Raw genomic sequence first — 10,007 nt, 5'->3', positions numbered from 1 at the left:
GGCAAATATCACAGCTTACTTTCGTAATACGTTTTTGGAATTGGCAGACATATTTGATGACATTCAAGTTACTTATTTATTTTAAACATGGCTTTCAATGAAATTTCACAATAAATAAAACTACTCCAAAGTATATTCAAATACAACCTCCTCTTCCAGAAATGAGTCACAATTTGTTCCCCATTACTAGGCCGGTGTACTATTTAGCAAGCAATGGGCCTGTCAGCTGTAGCCTCACAGATCTATCATAGTGATAAGAAAATCATGAGCATATGGTAGGGTTTCCCTTCTGAGTCACATTGGGCTTATTGAGCTACAGTAGAATGCCAACAGCTTAGAATTAACTAAAAATGATTGACACCTGACTTGTGTTACAAAGAAGCTATAGAAACACTTGCTCAATTTAGAACGTGAACCAACTGAAAAATGTTGGTCTATGTACTGTGAATATTTCTTTTTTGCCAGACAGCGTAAGCGGAGCAGGCCAAAAAGAGCGAATGTTTCTTACTGAGTGAGTGACTGACAACCCTTTGTTAAATAGTGTAGTGGTTATAGACATGGTTCTCACACAGGTGACCAGTGTTTGACCCTGTCCGCAGTCCAAGCAAATTATGAATTTGAATTTGTTCAGGATAGACAAAAACTGACCAGAAGCTGCTTAACACCATCAGACTCCCTCTTTACTGTTTCAATTGAAACACTGGTGCTTTGAAGGAGTTTATAATAATAATACATTCAATTTATATAGCGCTTTTCAAAGACCCAAAGAAGATTTACAATACATACATAACAAACAACTACAGATAGAGCAATGACACCAACGGTGGCTAACAAAACAAAAAACAAAAAGGGGGGTGGGTCAAACAACATAGGGCTTGGGCTAGGGATTGTCTTGTTTGAACAGATGAGACTTGAGGTGGTGGATGAAGATGGCAACAGATTTGGAGTCACGGATGAATTGTGGAAGTGCATTCCAAAGTCTTGGAGCAGGCCGTGAAAAAGCCCTGTCTCCAAAGCTCCGCAGCTTGGATCAAGGGATGATAAGGAGGCCAGCAGTGGCAGAGCGGAGTGACCTGGAGGAATGGTATTGGGGAATAAGGTCCAAGAGATAGGGTGGAGCAAGTTGGTGGAGGGCTTAATACGTGAGAAGAAGTCAATGTGTTTAGAGATTGGGAGCCAGTGGAGTTCTTGTAGGATGGGGGTGATGCGCTGCCAGGATTTGGTGTGTGTGAGTCTTGCAGCTGAATTTTGAACTAGTTGTAGTTTATGGAGAGATGAAGAGTTAATGCCAGAAAGGAGAGAATTTCAATCGTCAAGACAGGCAGAAATGAATGCATGTATTAGGGTTTCAGCAGCAGTGCGGGACAGGGAAGACTATAATTTGGCAATATTGCAGAGGTGGAAGAATGAGGATTTGTCTGTTTTATGTGTTGTTCGAAGCTGAGTGAGGAGTCCAGTATGATGCCGAGGTTGCATGCATGAGGGGATGGAGATACAACAGATTCATCAATTTTGTAGCCATGTTTTTATTGTTGCCAGGCGAGTTTCAGTATGAGACAGAGGAGGGTTGGTGAGGGATTTAGTACTGAGGTAGATCTGAGTGTCATCGGCATAACAGTGGAAATCCAGTTTAAGGTGACGGAGGATCTGACCAAGGGGGTGGATGTAGATGATAAAGAGCAGGGGCCCAAGAACGGAACCCTGGCGGACACCCTGTGTGACTACAGCTGAGTCAGAATTATGATCATGGACCGAAATGTTGTGAGTATGGTTGGTGAGGTATGAGCGTAGCCAGGAAAGTGCGGCTCCCTCAACACCCAAGGCTTTGAGCCTGTGAGGAGGATCTGGTGATTGACTGTGTCAAAGTCAGCACCCAGGTCAAGCAAGATAAGGATGTTGAGGAGGATGTCATTAACAATTTTGAGGAGGGCAGTTTCAGTACTGTGAAGTAGTCGGAAGCCAAATTGAAAAGGCTCAAACAGACAGTTATTGAAGTCGGGTGGCAACAGTCCTTTCCAGGGTTTTCGCAAGTAAGAGGAGGTTGGAGATGGGGTGGAAGTTATGAAATTGGTAGTGTCCAGGCCAGGTTTCTTTAGGATGGGTGTGACAACAGCATGTTAAAGCTGGAGGGGACAATGCCATGGTAGAGAGAAAGATTTACTATTTGAGTGATGTATGGACAGAGAGTAAGTTTTGTGATAAATGGTGATTTGACTAGGGTGAAGGTGCTCAGGAGGGTTTCTATAACAGGAGAGGGTAGGTGGTTGAGAGTGGAAGAAGGAACTGGGGGAGATGGGTTAGCCAAGGAAGCATTAAGTTTACTGACACGATTTACCTGATATAACACATTGTACCAAATCACAACACAGAGTATGAAGTGCCATGTTGTCAGCTCCTTATACAGACTTTGTGATAAAGACAATGTCTCAACTGCCAGCTTTACATGACGTGCTAATAATAATAATAATAATACATTATATTTACATAGCACTTTTCAGGGACCCAACGAGACTGTACAAAATTAACAGGAACAGAAACAAACAAAAATCAAAAACAAAACATACAGTGAGAAAACAAAGAAGATTGAGAGAATGGAATTGGGCATGGCTAGGGGTAGGTGATTTTGAACAGATGAATCTTGAGGCATTGCTGGAAGATGGGGATAGTCTCACAGTCACAGATGGTTTTGGGGGGAGAGTTGCCGAGCCTAGGAGCATTCCTTGAGAATGCCCTGTCACCAAAGCATTTGTGATTTGACTTGGGTATTAGGATGTGGCCTGCAGTTCTGGAATGGAGTGAGTCTGTTGGGTGATATGGAAGAAGAAGGTCGGAGAGGGAGACAGGTGCGGTATTCTTTATGAAGTTGGGAGATAGGAAGCCAGTGTAACTCACAGGGGATAGGGGTGATATGCTGCCTGAACTTGAGTGAGTAGTCACAGAGTTGAGGCCACAGAGTTTTCAACCATTTGGAGCTTATGGAGGGATTTAGATTTGATGCTGGTGAGTAGGGAGTTGCAGTAGTCAAGACGGGAGGTTATGAATGCATGTATTAGGGTTTCAGCAGCAGGATGGGAGAGGGAAGATCTGAGTTTTGCAATGTTGTGGAGATGGAAGAATGAAGATTTTACTGTTTGTTTCATGTGCTGATCAGCGTAGAGTCCAGAATGACGCCAAGGTTACGTGCGGGGGATGGAGAAACAATGTAGTATTGACCAGCGCTGTACTGAAGAGCTGAAGAGGTTGTAAAGGCGCTGAAAAATGCCAAACAAGCTCACAGAGAGAACAGATGACTTGGCTGCATCAGCTATGACTAGGTTGAGTGTGTAACTGCAGCAGGGAACACACATCACCTTCTTGTTAAGTTCAAGCACTCTTGCCTGGACACCATGCACCCATCATATTACTCCCATTGTCATAGGATTGCCCACGTCAGTCTGAAATGTTCAATGTCAAGTCATTAAACTGTTCAAGGAGAGTATTGCACAGGCCTTTTCCTGTGGTATCAGCAACACTGATGAAGCCATCAAAGTGCTCTGAGACGGAGACCCCTACAGATGACTCACAGTTCACAATACGTAGCACCAAGGATAATTGTTCTGTGTGGCTAATATCTGGGGTACTGTCCATTATGACCAGTGTTGGGGGTAACACGTTACAAGTAACATGCGTTACGTAATAAAACGAGTAAAGTAATGCATTACTTTATAAATTTACACATTAATATTTGAGTTACTTTTAAAAAAATGTAATGCGAGTTACTTTTCAGTTTAATTAATTTGCATAAAAAAAGAAGAAAAAAGTACTGAATTAAAATGAACGTAGTCACGTAGAACACTGATACGTGCGCACCCTGCGCGGGAACAAACTCTAGTCAGGAACGGAGATGGCAGGCCAGAGCGTTACATTACTGCGATGGAAGTATTCTCATTATTTTGAAATCGTCGAAGAAAAGGAGAAGGGAATAATCGTTAATTGTAAATTATGTGTTGGTGAAAAGCTCTTGTCAACTGCAAAAAACACCACCATCTGCATGCAAAGCACAGTACTACAGAATTGGAAGAGAGAGCGCCGAATGATACCTCCACCCCGCCTCAAGCTAAACAACAAAAGCTTGATTTCAGTTCATCATCACCAGGTAAAACAATTAGTTCCACTGAACTCAACAAATTGGTTGCTGCTTTTATTGTTGAGGAGATGCAGCCGCTGTCCACTGTGGAGGCGCCCACATTTAGAAATATCATCAGCAAAATCTCTGTGACAGGGAAAAGGCCGGGAGGCGTGCTGCCCGATCGTAAAACCTTTGCAAGCTTTTTGGATAATGCATATATGGAAATGGAGACCGAACTAAAGAAAACTTTTGCCGACTTGGAATATGTTTCAACCACTGCAGATCTATGGACTGCTCAGAATAAAAGTTTTCTGGGAACTACAGTACACTGGATAGATCCTGCTACTCTGCATCGGAAAAAAGCTGCAATCGCCTGCAGACAATTTCGTGGGAGACACACGTACGATACCATCGCAGCGGAGTTAGAGCAAATTCACAGCTCATATGCTCTTGTAGTAAGATAACTGCCACGGTCACTGACAATGGCTCGAACTTTGTCAAAGCTTTCAGAATGTTTCAAGCTGACGATGATAATGAAACAGAGAATGATGAAGACGAGGTCATATTTACGGACTTGCACGCAGTTTTACGAGATGACATTGGCCCTCATTTATCATTCTTGCGTAGAAACGGGCGTATATGTTGGCGTAAGATTTTCCTTACACTCCTCTCATCGCCTGATTTATGAAACAGTGCGTACCTTTAAAATCCAGGTGTACGCAATACCTTCCCTTGATAAATGCCGCGGATGAAAACGATCGTCATTAGAATAACACGCCCCTATATATTCAAGTCTCCGCTTCCCCCACGCCCTCATTTTACGCCATGGACACACGGAAGACGGCAAAAAAGAGAAACTTCTCTGACGTGGAGATTGAGACGATCACTAGGGAGGTAGAAAGAAATACAATTGTTTCATTTGGCAGTTTAAAAAGCGGAATAAAAGATGATGATGTGATGTGGAGTACCATTCATTCACATTAATAACTGCATGACAATTTGTAATATTCGTCTTATTATTTCATGATATTTATCAATGACGTTAGAAGAAGAATGTCGTTATTATTATTATTTCTATTATTGTCTAACAGAAGAAGAATGTCATTTTTATTATTTTGTCAGTCTGAATTATATTTTGGTAATTCAAAGCCTTTTATTACTGAACCCAGTCCATGCGCAACTGCCGTGCCTAACCCTGAAACGTCATGTAAAGCGCACAGACTCGCATCTGAAGGAATACATATAAGTCAAATGCTTTGGTAAAGTCACACAAATGAAACCTTGAAGTCCATGTTGCACAAAAATAAACACTGAAGTTTGTAATTATGTTGTTGTTTTTTTTACAGTAGGTCATAATATATCACATCTTTTAGTTTGTCAGTGCGTTAGGATTTTCTTTTCTGCGCTGTTAAGGTTTCATTTCTCTCCGCCACATCCATGTGCAATATTTTGTTGTCATCCATCCACCAAAGATCACTCCAAATATAACTATTAATACTGTTTTATTTTCAGTTTACATCTCTGCACTGGCATAACATCAGTGCACGAGGGAACTGCAGCAGGGGCTGAGTATACGGCTACACATTTTTTACTTGAGACAGGTCAAAATAAAAGTCCCGTCTCTTCACACATGCGCACAATTAACTCTTGCACAATTTTGGGTATACAACAGTCAGTATCATAATTAAACAACATAATATAACATAAATGATGAGAACATATAACTCAACATGCGCATTTCCGCACTAACTCAAAACGTGCGTACACCACCTCCTGAGCTGGCGTAGGATTTGAGAGTGCCGTACGCCAACGTCCATATTGATAAATCTCAAAGTCACCGTGGTTTTGGGTGTACGCCAGGTGTACGCTGGAAATTTGGTGTACGCACTTTTGATAAATGAGGGCCATTGAGTCCAGCGAACGGTATGTACTCCCTCCACATCACCAGTGTGCATCGCACACCCTTAACCTTATATGCTCGAACGACATAGTTAAATTTTTGACGGCGAAGGCAGATTGCATAGCAGTGTACAGAAGTGCAACTGGAAAATGTTCAGCCTTGTGGTCAAAAGTTAGTCGATCAACTGTGGCATCAGAGAGCCTGGAAGAATTTAGCAAAAGAAAGTTGCTGGTCCCTTCAACTACAAGGTGGAACTCGTTTTATGATGCACTTAGCAGAGTCACAGACATGCCCTTAGTGGACCTCAATCAACTTTGCACTCGCCTGGACATCAGATGCATTACAGAGAGAGAGTATAATTTCATTAAAGAATACTGCAAGGTTCTGAAGCCTGTCTGTATGGCACTGGATATACTTCAAGGTGAAGATCAATGTTTCTATGGCACCCTTCAACCTACCCTTGAAATCCTGATGACAAAAATCTTGGCACTGAAAGAGGGCCTCTCTCATATGATGGCTGACCTCCCAGACCTCATAGTTCAGGTAATTCTGTTCAATATGGTCTTATTATTATTATTTATTGTAGTTTTATTTGATGTCAAGTCACTTATTTTTATAGCACTTTATACAATAAAGATTGTTTCAAAGCAGATTTACAGGGATAACAGGAAAATAATGATTCAATAATGCAAACAGAATTCAATTTAGCTGCAAAACAGCTCTAAAAAGAAAATAGTAAACAGTCATTAGACAGTTCAAATCAGTTCAGTGTTTATTTTGTTTGGTTCAGTATAATAGTGTAGTTCATCAACTATGAAATGAGTTCAATATACTGTAGCTATAAAGCAGTTATGGAAAAAACAGTGATGTCATCATTCAGCTCAGTTCAGTTCTCATAGAATAGTGTGTGTCAGTGCTTTCAAGTCAATGGCCCTCATTTATCAAAAGTGCGTACACCAAATTTCCAGCGTACACCTGGCGTACACCCAAAACCACGGTGACTTTGAGATTTATCAATATGGACGTTGGCGTACGGCACTCTCAAATCCTACGCCAGCTCAGGAGGTGGTGTACGCACGTTTTGAGTTAGTGCGGAAATGCGCATGTTGAGTTATATGTTCTCATCATTTATGTTATATTATGTTGTTTAATTATGATACTGACTGTTGTATACCCAAAATTGTGCAAGAGTTAATTGTGCGCATGTGTGAAGAGACGGGACTTTTATTTTGACCTGTCTCAAGTAAAAAATGTGTTGCCGTATACTCAGCCCCTGCTGCAGTTCCCTCGTGCACTGATGTTATGCCAGTGCAGAGATGTAAACTGAAAATAAAACAGTATTAATAGTTATATTTGGAGTGATCTTTGGTGGATGGATGACAACAAAATATTGCACATGGACATGGCGGAGAGAAATGAAACCTTAACAGCGCAGAAAAGAAAATCCTAACGCACTGACAAACTAAAAGATGTGATATATTATGACCTACTGTAAAAAAAAAAACAACATAATTACAAATTTCAGTGTTTATTTTTGTGCAACATGGACTTCAAGGTTTCATTTGTGTGACTTTACCAAAGCATTTGACTTATATGTATTCCTTCAGATGCGAGTCTGTGCGCTTTACATGACGTTTCAGGGTTAGGCCCGGCAGTTGCGCATGGACTGGGTTCAGTAATAAAAGGCTTTGAATTACCAAAATATAATTCAGACTGACAAAATAATAAAAATGACATTCTTCTTCTTTTAGACAATAATAGAAATAATAATAATAACGACATTCTTCTTCTAACGTCATTGATAAATATCATGAAATAATAAGACGAATATTACAAATTGTCATGCAGTTATTAATGTGAATGAATGGTACTCCACATCACATCATCTTTTATTCCGCTTTTTAAACTGCCAAATGAAACAATTGTATTTCTTTCTACCTCCCTAGTGATCGTCTCAATCTCCAAGTCAGAGAAGTTTCTCTTTTTTGCCGTCTTCCGTGTGTCCATGGCGTAAAATGAGGGCGTGGGGGAAGCGGAGACTTGAATATATAGGGGCGTGTTATTCTAATGACGATCGTTTTCATCCGCGGCATTTATCAAGGGAAGGTATTGCGTACACCTGGATTTTAAAGGTACGCACAGCTTCATAAATCAGGCGATGAGAGGAGTGTAAGCAAAATCTTACGCAAACATATACGCCCGTTTCTACGCAAGAATGATAAATGAGGGCCAATATGTTTGCGTGTTAAGTTTAATTCTACTTTTAACTCTATTTTTTCCTGACATAAATTGTATTATTCTGGTATGAATTCATGTCTATTACTGTATTAACTGTGTAACCTATCTAAAATTATCTTGCAGGCTATCAAGACACGGTTTAGTTCCATCCTTGACAGCGATGAAGCTTTGATTGCTGCGGTAACCCTGCCAAAATTCAAGCTGCGGTGGCTGAGGGATGAAACAAGAAAAGACAACATCAAGATGATTCTGGCAGCACAGTGTCGTGCTCTCACTATTGAGATACCACAGAAAGAGCCACTGCAGTCTCCTGAAAGCAGAGACCATGAAAATTACTTCTTTGCATTTCCTGAAGAGGAGAATCAACATGACGACCAAGCAATTACTGTGGACGTGGAGATATGTGAATACCTGAAATCAGCAAATATGGAACATTTACATGATTTCCCCAGGATTTTGAAGATCTTCTTAAAAGCCAACACAGCAACACCTTCCAGTGCACCAGTTGAGAGGCTGTTTAGTATTGGAAGTCTCATCCTCACCCCAAAAAGGAACCGTCTCACAGACCAGCGTTTTGAGAAACTACTCCTGCTGTGCAACAATCGTTACTTTGAAAATAAAACCCAGATGAAGTAGTGAACTCTTATTAAGATAATACTCTAACATTACATTGACAATACATTTTTTTGCATTGTATTGCAGAAGTGATCTGGACTTTTTATTTTTATTATATTCTCCGAATATAATATTATTCTATATTATTATTCAATATATGGCCTATGTGTTTTTAAAAGAAAATGAAGGTGCTTGACTTGTATAGGCTGTTGTTGAATATATTACGGCTTTAAACACTAGTACAATAACTTCTCAGTCAAAAAAAACACCTGTAAGACCTGAGAGAGATCAAGCCTCAGCCAGGTAAGAAAAAGTAACTGAAAAGTAACGCAAAAGTAACGTAACATTACTTTCCATAAAAAGTAACCAAGCAACGCAATTAGTTTCTTTTTTGGGGAGTAACTAAATATTGTAATGCATTACTTTTAAAAGTTTAACTTTCCCCAACACTGATTATGACTGAAAAGTACTTGGCCTTTTTCACATTATGCACAATTGCATCAGATGTTTTCTGTCCAACTAGTACAATAAGCTCATTTTGGATTGTGTTACTCAAGTAGTGATCTTTTATTTCTTTTTTGTCAATCCTTCTAAGATGTTTGCTCATTATAGGATCAAACTGTGCTAACAACTTTTGGATTGTGTTACTCAAGTAGTGATCTTTTATTTCTTTTTTGTCAAGCCTTCTAAGATTTTCGCTCATTATAGGATCAAACTCTGTCTCAGAAAATTGCCATTATGTGGCTCAAAAAGCTTTTCTGAGTGTCCCTGAACGCCTGGTTTCTTTCTGCTAAATGGCAAACAATACACTGTGTGCACAATTATTAGGCAAATAATATGCTCTCAGTCAATCAAAAATATAATTGAACCTCAAAAAAATTTAAATGTTTTGATCTTTCTCAGGGGAATACATAAGTGTGCACAATTATTAAGCAACAATTACTGTGCAGGATTATTAGGCAACTAAATTATAATAATAATTTCTCCTACTCACTTTGATTTATTCAAAATGTTTAGAGTAAGCGCACAAATAAGCAACACAAAATGAAAATTAAATACAATTTCTGGCCTTAAAATATTCAGTGACCGAAATAGCCACCCTTCTTTTCAATAACTGCCATGAGCCTTCCATCCATGGAGTCTGTC

Source organism: Esox lucius, chromosome 18 (assembly GCF_011004845.1).
Source record: "Esox lucius isolate fEsoLuc1 chromosome 18, fEsoLuc1.pri, whole genome shotgun sequence".
Taxonomy (NCBI): domain Eukaryota; kingdom Metazoa; phylum Chordata; class Actinopteri; order Esociformes; family Esocidae; genus Esox; species Esox lucius.
The sequence above is the reverse complement of the archived record's forward strand: the minus strand, read 5'-3'. Positions refer to the sequence as shown.